Source organism: Callithrix jacchus, chromosome 1 (assembly GCF_049354715.1).
Source record: "Callithrix jacchus isolate 240 chromosome 1, calJac240_pri, whole genome shotgun sequence".
In the NCBI taxonomy this organism is placed as follows: domain Eukaryota; kingdom Metazoa; phylum Chordata; class Mammalia; order Primates; family Cebidae; genus Callithrix; species Callithrix jacchus.
Window position 1 is genome coordinate 4,260,609 of NC_133502.1, and position 10,130 is coordinate 4,270,738.

Here is a 10,130-nt window from a genome sequence, read left to right on the forward strand (position 1 = left end):
CATTTTAAATGCTTAAGCACCTTCCAAGGAATACACGTAAGTTGTATGCAAATTTCTTTTCTATGGGGCTCCTCAAAGTTGTCCCACAGAATGATGCACTTTTACTTATTTAATAACAAGTATATTTTATAAAAATAACCCATTTCCTGTTTTTCTCCCTATAGACTTTTTAAGTGTCATTTGACCTATGCATTTAAAAAATAAACAAGACTATTTCATGACCTTAAAAGTTATCTTGCCTAATACACTATAATTCCAAGATGGCAGAACAGAGTTACAGTCACTCGTAGATATAATACATAGCGTCTTTCATACATAACAATAGCTATGGAATAAATGAAGGGATTCATGGTGCTCAAGACAGTGATAAAAGTTTTCTTATATAGTTACTACATGAGTTTGTTATGCTATGTAAGAGTTTCTTATACTATATAATAGTTTCTTACATAGTGTTATATTTACTGTAGCCTCCTGCATCATTGTTATATCAATTAATTCCCTAATGCTGATACTTAATTGTATTTATTTTTGATAGTGCCCCAAAAATTGTTTCATCAATTGTACATTATAGTTGCTTAAAATATTTTAAATCCCCCCAGCCATTTCTAAACTCTACTTTAAATGGTGTCACTTGAATGGTTTTGCTTATATTCTGTTCTGCAACCTGGGACTCTTTTCCATGCAAAGAATATCCAATCTCATTATTATATTCAAATTAATTTCTTAAAAATTATTTGTAATGGCACATTATGTATGACTTAATTCCTATTTGACCCAGGGGTTCATGATCATAACTTGGAATTTTCTAATAAAAAAGAATCAGTTAATAACAGTCTCTCTTACCTTCTTGGTGCATTTTTCTTTGAGCATCTAATAAAATCATGTGTCAAAATAGCAATAGTAAGATGATTCTATACATTAGTAAAGATGCTTATATGAAAAGAAGAAAGGAGTGAGAACATGTGCTAAGAGGTGGAAATATGCTCCAGAGACGGTCCAAAACAGATTTAATTAACATATTGGCTCAAATGAAGAATACAGCAGAGTATCTATAGTGAGCTTAAGTCCTTGTCTTTATCTTCCCTAGAAAGCATATACTAAGTTTGCTAAATGCAGATATTTTGTTAGCAGATATTCTATTTCCTTGCCATTGTTGCCATGACATATTTCTGTCCCTATTTTATCTTTATTAAGAGATTATGGGATGTTTATAATCTCTAGCAGCTGATAAATGTATAGGTATTATATATAAATCGGAAATATTATCTATACATTTTTAGTGGTCGTGCAATGGTTTTTTTCGTTAACATGTTTCAATTTTATAGACTTTTAAAAAAGGTACATTTCTTGAGGATTGAAACAGAGTACTTTGGTCAGTACTCTTTCAGTTTTAGAATTTTCCACAGAAAATATACAAGATACATATGCAATAAATGAATGAATCAATAAATAAATTATTTGAAGATGTGATGAGATAGCTATGTTTGTGTATAGAGCTTGGATCCAATTGCATGTATCCAATTCTACCCAACTCAAATATATATAGATTTTATTTTTTGCAAGAATGTTCTGGAGGAAAAAAAAAGTACTGGTGACTATATGCCTCCTTAAACTATTAGAATTATTCTCTGATGATGGATGTTTCTCTACGTTGTTGAAGCCCAAATACTTAGTACAGTGCCCAGCTCAGAAAAATTGCTCAATAAATATTTATTGAATAAATAAATGAGTGAAGCCCATGATATATTGAGAAGCACTTTAGATTTCACGAATAAAGTTAGCATCCATCCATAAGGAGACAAGATTATAAAGTGAGGATTTTGTGCTTTCAGCAATTTGTAACATTATATTTTTATTTTAAATTTCTCTTTAGTGTTAAATTATAAGCTGCATTACTTAAGGCTCTTATAATATTTGCCTGTTTAAAGACAATTTATTCTTTCTTTATTCAGTTCTGGAGGCTGGAAGTCTCAGATGAGGGCACAAAATGTTTGGGTTTGGTGAGGGCCCTCTTCCAGATTGCAGAGTACTGACTTCTAAATTGTCATAGGGCAGGAAGAGCATGAGAGAGCTCTCTGGGATCTATTTTATAAAGGCATACTCCCATTCATAAGGGCTTCACCCTCATGATCTGATTACCTCTCAATGGCCCCACCTCCAAGGGTCATTACATTGTTAAGGTTTCTAAACAAAAATTTGGGAAGGTAGATACATTCAGTCCATTGAATATGTCATTAAATGGTAAATCACATTTGTAATTTTTTTAGAAATTTCAAAAATTGAGTATTGTGAAAAGCAGTATATATATAGCTATACTAGGAAGGAACAAAATGTCAAAGGGAAAAACATGCAGAGTTAGTTATCAAAAGAAAGAAGCAGGCTGGGTGCGGTGGCTCACACCTGTAATCCCAGTAATTTGGGAGGCCAAGGTGGGCAGATCACAAGGTCAAGAGATTGAGACCATCCTGGCTAACATGATTAAACCCGTCTCCACTAAAAGTAGAAAAAAATTAGCCAGGCATGGTGGCACATGGCTATAGTCTCAGACACTCGGGAGGCTGAGGCAGGAGAATTGCTTGAACCCGGGAGAGGGAGGCTGTAGGTAGCTGAGATCGTGCCACCGAACTCCAGCCTTGGTGACAGAGCTCCATCTCAACAAAAACAAAAAACAAGAAGAATAAGAAGAAAAAGACGCAGACGGAATATCTGAAGATTTGCTTCAGATGCGAAAGCAGAAAAAGGCCATCTTAGATGCAAATCTGGAACCCCAAGTCCTTGTGCATACTGAGGTGTGAATTTGAAATTGTGTTTATGATTATTTTCATTAGTTTTCTCAAATTCAGTATTAACTGTGAGCTTATCCTCCGCAGTATTCTTTACTAGTCATGGTGAATACCTTTAAATGAAGCAAAAAAGATAAAGCCTGTGTAAGATAGTATTTTTTAAAAAAATCTTGTGAGGAAAAATGATATTGCTTGATGACTATTTCAGCTTCTACAGTATGCATTATTTCATAAAGAAACCCAATAATGTACCAATACTGTATTGGAAGTGTTCTAAAACAAAGCAAAAAGGGCAACAATAATAATGACAAAAGAGGTGCTTGAAGAAATATTCAAAGCTGTTTGTTGAAATCTAGTTTAGATCAATATAGAATTGAAAATGTTTGACAGAACTGATATACCAGAAAAGGTTCTAAAAATAGAATTGTAATAGAAACATGAGACCCTTAAATTCAATGATGGTAACAGGTGCAGCCTTAATTAAAGACATCAGCATGTTAAAATAAACAAAGCTAAACATAGTTGGATGGATAATGAATAACATCTTAGTTTACCGAATTCCACAGCAAAGACTAAAGACATCAGAAAAACATATCTTTAAAATGAAATGTGCAATCATAGAGAAGCTATTTTAGCTTTTTCAGATTTTTAAAACATAGCTCCATTTTTTTCAAACTACACAGTTAGAACATAAATAACTGACAATATTATTTGAATATATCAATATAATAAATTTAAAACTCAGTGAGGAAATAATTACATAAAGCCTCACTTATCTACCCAGAAGGCTCAAAACCACAAACACACGAAATGCTCCTGTGGAGTTTCTAACAAATAACCAGCTGAAATACCTTCTGCAAGTTCAAAGTCCTTTTCCAATTTCATGTGTTTCTACATGGTTTCATATGTGTAGCATTAGGAAGTCTTACCTAGGAAGAATATTTTTGGTATATAAAGTATGCCAATGTTTCGAGAGCTCTGAATATATCATGATGTACATGAAATATCGTTTTTCTTGAGGTTTTGGGGAAAAAGAAAAAGGTTCTGAAGATTTTGATTATCTGAAAATGATGTAGATTGAAAGCTCCTGAAATTGGAACATTTTGAAAGGTGACATTGACTACACCAGTGGATTGCCAAAGGCCATGCATGTGGAGCTTGTATAGCCTGGAGAAAATACCAGAGTTCTGGGAACCTTGATAATGGGAGACAATAAGAAATATTTCTTTCTGGAAATTCCTGATTGGGTTAGGCAAAAATAAATTGTGTTTTGCAATGAAAAAAGTGAGTTTGCTTTCTAATATGTTTTCAGTAAAAAAAAAAAAAAAAAAAAAAAAAAAAAAACAGTTGTATTGTTTACAGTTAATTTAAAACAATCAATGTACATTCTTCCAGTCCATTTTTATAGCATCTTGGTGAGGTCAGATGTATTCCCACCATCACCAGCTGCTAAATGTTTCTGTGATTTAGGTAGGTTAAGAAAACCTTTTGTCTTCTAGGATATGTGTTACAAAAATAAGGTGATTGGCAATGAGATAACACATCAAATACACACACGCACAGAGTAGGAACAATCTAAGGCGTTCCTCAAGATTCCCATCCCTCTTCTATACCCATTTTTGAGGGCTGTGAAATTCAAGATTCAAATCATTTTCTTCCACAAACATTGTTAAGTGCTCTTTTTGCAATCCCTCCTCTCCCCAAGCAGCTCTTATCTCTAGATATCCCACTTTCTGTCATTTTAGATTAGTTTGCACATATTTATTTCCTTTTTCTATGAGCTATAAAGTATCTGCTCTTTTATTTCTGGTGTGTTTCACTCAGCATGAATATCTTGAGGATCATCCATATTGTTGGATGTATTAATATTTAGATGTCACATTTTCTTTATTCATTTATTTACTGATAAATCTGTTTCTATATTTTCTGGGTAAAACTGTTATAGAAATTTGGTACACATCTTTAAATATTTTCATTTTTCTTGGGTAAACATCCAGGAGTTGAATGGCTACTTTATATAATAGAGGTATGGTGTAAATGTAACTTTATGAGAGGCTGTCATATATTTTCCAAAGTTTCAGTACTAAATTATGTTCTTGTCTTTTCATAGGCTACTTGGAGTTAATGTTGTATCTATCCTTATAAAGTATAGAAAACTCCTCATATGGGTTCGGTTTATATGCCTCTCATTCTTTAGTTTCCAGATGCAGTAATATTGTAAACTCTACATAAGGTTTTAATTGATGACATAAGCTGAAGTTTAATATGTAGTACAAAGAAAGTAAAAGGACAAAAATAAAGGAAAAAATATGTTTATACAGGCACTTAACATATCTGATGCCATTTATTTATTAAGTTGAAATTTCATTATTATTTCCCTTCAACCTGAAGGCACTGTATTTGTTGTCATCCAGAAGTGATGGCAGTGAATTCTTAGTTTCTTAAATATGCAATTGTCTTTATTTTGCCCTACCTCTTGAGAAATAGTACTATTAAATGTAAAATTCTGCATTGACAGCTATTCTCCTTCTTTCATAAACTTAAAATATTATTTCATTATTTTCTGTCTCCATATTTCTGGTAAAAATTAACTATTAATTTAAATTTTGCCCTTTAAAGTGTCATTTTTCTCTTGCTACTTTTAGGATTTGGTCTTTCTCTTAAGATTTTAATATGTAGACTGGGTGTGCTTAATATTTCACAAGTTCATAGGATTATGTTAGGTTTCTCAATGTTTTATTTTCTTTATTGAGAAAGACTGGGGAGAAACACTGATGATAATGTTTAGCATGCTTAAATTTTAACATTAAAATATTGACAAATGGGATCAAATTAAACTAAAGAGCTTTTGCACAGAAAAAAAAACAAAAACAAAGAAAGAAAAAACTAAAAACAATCATTGGAGTGAAACAGCAATCACCAGAATGGGAAATTTTTTTTGTAATCTACCCATCTGAAAACGGGTTAATATCCAGAATCTACAAAGAACTTTAACAAATTTACAATTTAAAAAAAACATCAAAAAGTGGGTGAAGGATATGAAAAGATACTTCTCAGAAGATGACATTTATGCAGCCAACAAACATATTTAATAAAAGCTCATCATCCCTGGTTATTAGAGAAGTGCAAATCAAAACCACATTGAGACACCATCTCATGCCAGTTAGAATGGGGATTATTAAAAAATCTGGAGACAACAGATGCTGAAGAGGATGTCGAGAAATAGGAATGCTTTTACACTGTTGGTGGCAGTGTAACTTAGCTCAATCATTGTGGAAGACAGTGTGGTGATTCCTCAAGATCTAGAAATAGAAACACCATTTGACCCAGCAATCCCATTACTGGGTTCATACCCAAAGGAATATAAATCATTCTATTATAAAGACACATGCACAGGTATGTAAATTATGGCACTGTTTACAATAGCAAAGACTTGGAACCAACCCAAATGCCCATCAATGATAGACTGAATTAAAAAAATGTGGCGCATATACACTATGCAGCCATAAAAAAGGATAAGCTCCTGTCTTTTGCAGGGACATGGATAAAGCTGGAAACCATCATTCTCAGCAAACTGAAAACCGAACACCACGTGTTCTCACTCATAAGTGGGTGTTGAACAATGAGAACACATGGACACAGGTAGGTGAACCTCACATACCAAGACTTGTTTGGGGGTGGGGGCCTAGAGGAGCGATAGCAGGGGACTGGGGGATAGAAGAGGGATAGCAATAGGAGAAATACCCAATGTAGATGATGGGATGATATATGCAGCAAACCACCATGGCACATGTATACCTATGTAACAAATCTGCACATTCTGCACATGTACCTGAAAACTTAAAGTATAGTAGTAGAAATTTTTTTTTAAATTACTGTTTTGTTTGAATGAACAGGACAGGGTAATCTGTAGTCAAGCCATTACAAATAAACCCAGTAGCTGGTTAAGTGCCTTTAGTAATCGTTTGAGACCTACTCTGATGCTTTGAATGTGTTTACTTCCTGGTTTTACTTTATGATAAACAGAAAATTATCTATAAAAAATGAGGAAAGATTCCAACTACCTTATACAATAATCTGTAATTCTGTAGTATGTCTTCCAAATGTCATTGCTTTGAGGAATTTGCTTAAAAATATATTACTAAAAGCTGAGACCCTGGTGATATTACACAGCCTTGAGTAATCCAGTATCACTTCAGGGCAATAATGCTAATAGTATTTTGTTACTTCTTAGGTTTCTCAAAGCTGATGAATTTGAAGTTAGAACTTAGAAACAATTCAGTAATAATAATAATAATAATAATAATGGTATATTTAAAATGATATTTGTATAACTTCATTCATATTCTCCCAAAGTTACAAAACTACGCGAAAATTGTTTTTAAAAATGAAGTTCTCCATTGTATATGATATAGCACACCTATATGGTCAGCCATACTTACTTCGAGGTGAGCTTTTGGAGGGTTGTACTTGTAGTAAACCATGTGAATAACAACAAGAACAAAAACATGTACCTGTGAGGCAAATTCTACATAGGATAAACCATGTATAAATATGCACATACAAACATGTATTAATACATTGATCAGTAAATTATTCATTTGTACACCAAATGTTTTAACAGAAAAAAGTTTATAATATGAATTTATTCTTACATAAAAGAAGAGTACTGAGAAGAAAAAACAGATATGAAACTTGTCCCATCCACATCACAAAGACTGATGGAGAAAAAAAAAAAAAAGTTTAAACATTATATATTCCAACAAAGAAGTTCTAAATGTAAAAACAAAATAAACAAAAACAAAATTTTGGCTCTGTTTAGTCATGTTTATTACCAAAATTTTCAAACACTGGCAATATTACTAATATGTTTGCAATTTGTCTCTGAAAACTAGAACATATAAAATACTTTAAAATTTATAGGCAAAATAACAGGCAATAATAGTATTTCATAAGTCAATTAACATGTTTAATTGCAGAAAAGTTACTCATAAAATTTTGAAAAATATCTGTAGTTGATGTTTTTTAAATCCCTTGAAATATATTCAAGGTAGGGATTAGAAAGACAAACTGCTTTCCCATGTTTCTCTAACAATATTTTAAACATACTAAAAATAAACTTGAGATTTTTTTACTGAAATACCAGGATTTAGGTCCTGTTGTTTCTTGCACTGAAAGCCAATCACTGAGGCACTAAGTATTGCAAGTGCTGCAGCTGAGGTGTTGGGAAATTAGTCCAAATCTATCTCCCTGATTGACTAAAACTAAGGGCTTATATAGGAGGGAAGAAATATAACCATGTGTGAGAAAACAGGAATTAGTGTGGGGTAAAAAAGAAGAGTTAGTCAACAGGAACCAAGTGGTTATTTAGGCAGTTATGACAGCTGAGGGATCTGGAGACTCATTGTCCAGACAGGGTGGTCTAGTTAAGTTTTGGTTCCTTTATACTGTCTGAAAGGCATAATGCTTGGATTCCTGAGAAAGGAACTCAGATAAGATAATTCTAACTCTCTCAAGTGTTAAGACTGGGAGGATCAATTTATGTGTATTCAGAAAAACCATAAACATCATTTCTATGGGACAGTTGGGCTGGTCTCAATTTTATGATATAATCTTGAAGGATAACTGTAGTAGAATTTAAAAGTTGTGATGTTCACACACCGTAGGATATAATATTTTCTTAGTATGATCTTCTATACTTTGAGTTTACAGAATATATCATCTGTATTTTATTTGCTACAATTGATAAATTTATTTATTAAACCATATGCATGTGTCTTTCTTTAAAACATGGCTTAGGCAGACTATATAACCTCTGACAATTTGAGAGATTAGAATAAAAATTAAACATTAAGGCTTACAGAGAACCATATTATCTTTTTAGTAAAACAAACAACAATGTAAGGGAGGGAGTTTATCAAGAAAAACAAAAAACAAAAGAAGGAAGATTTTTCCAGTTAAAAAATAATAATTTTAATATTAAAAGCTATGCTATAAGAAAGTGAACAATTTGAGCAAAGGACGTGTGCTATGAGAGTAAATATTAACCAGATAGGAAAATTCTAAAATGCACACTGAAGGCATAGAATCTCTGTATTACTTAAAGCCTTGTATTTTATGCCTTTTCAGTTGTAAATAAGATGAGAGAGACAGAATCATTGCTTTGGAAAAGACAATTCTATGGATGAGAGATAAGTACATATATTTTCAATTATAATATTTTACGTTTTGTTATTTAATTTGCTATTATAACTAAATTTGTACTATGTCATAGTTTTTATTTAATAACGTGTTAAGTAATGTTTTGCTCCTTTGAGATTTTCTAGGCAGAAATAAACATTGTCTTAATTCTGAGCCCATGATATGCTGCTATTACACCATATATTATATAATGCCATAGTTATTTCATAAGGTTGACAGAAGTACTAGTGTAGAAATCTTGAGATGTTAGTAACATTTATGATTTATAGTTTATACCTATCATAATGTCTGTGGTATATTAAAGTTTTGCCCCTGAAATACATTTCAGAATACTCATTTCCTATTTCTCTATAAGTAAATCAGTTGAATCTTAAACTTCCATGTCTAACTTCTATATAATAGGTGGAGGCTTCATTTAAGGTTTGAGGGCTGCCAGTGTGAAAGAACTAATCAAATTTTGACACATGCCAAAATTTCAGACTAGGAGGGGAATTTATCAATTGTCTTTACTATTTGAAAATGTCTCTTCTAAGTGGTTTAATACTATCCTAACCTTTTCCACTTTTTACTTTATAAATATATATTATTATACATTTTTCAAACTGTCATTTTCAAATTAATTAATCCATAAAACTTAATTCTCATGATACATCCAAGGTAACTTTATAAAATTAATTGCTCCTTCTTTGGACACGAACCATCTTAGGATTAAATGGGCAGAACTGGCTACAGTAAAAGATGTATATTTTTAGGATTGACCAGACATTATGTTACCTAAAAACAGACTTGTGTACATCAAGATTTTGGTTGTTGATAAGACCACACTTTTAGATAAAGTAATTTTGCATTATTTAAACATAAATTATAAAATTTATAAATATCTATTATACCTAAAATGCTGAACCTATAGAAAAAGGATATGTGAGAATATATTAATTGGATTTTGATTAATCAGTGCATTTTGACAAGATTTTTATAAGTATCATGTCTCTTCATGACCACTGGTACACTAAGAAGTCAACAGTTTTATTCAGGAGTATAATTAAAGATTTCATCAGGAAGTACAAAAATATTTTTATAATATTCTTATGATATAAAGCAAACTTGGAACTCTTAAAGCTGTGATGTATTCATTCACTGATAATA

General features: G+C 31.9%; 1 long non-coding RNA gene across 1 annotated transcript in view; it reads left to right on the top strand.

Annotated features, from left to right (window-relative positions):
* LOC144578753 (uncharacterized) overlaps positions 1 to 9,516 on the top strand; it is a 79,014-nt gene extending 69,498 nt beyond the window's left edge. Inside the window, exons 3-4 of the long non-coding RNA XR_013525124.1 lie at positions 6,320 to 6,425; positions 8,913 to 9,516. This is a non-coding gene — a long non-coding RNA (uncharacterized LOC144578753). The remainder of the gene's footprint in view (positions 1 to 6,319; positions 6,426 to 8,912) is intronic.
* Positions 9,517 to 10,130: the final 614 nt, after the last annotated feature.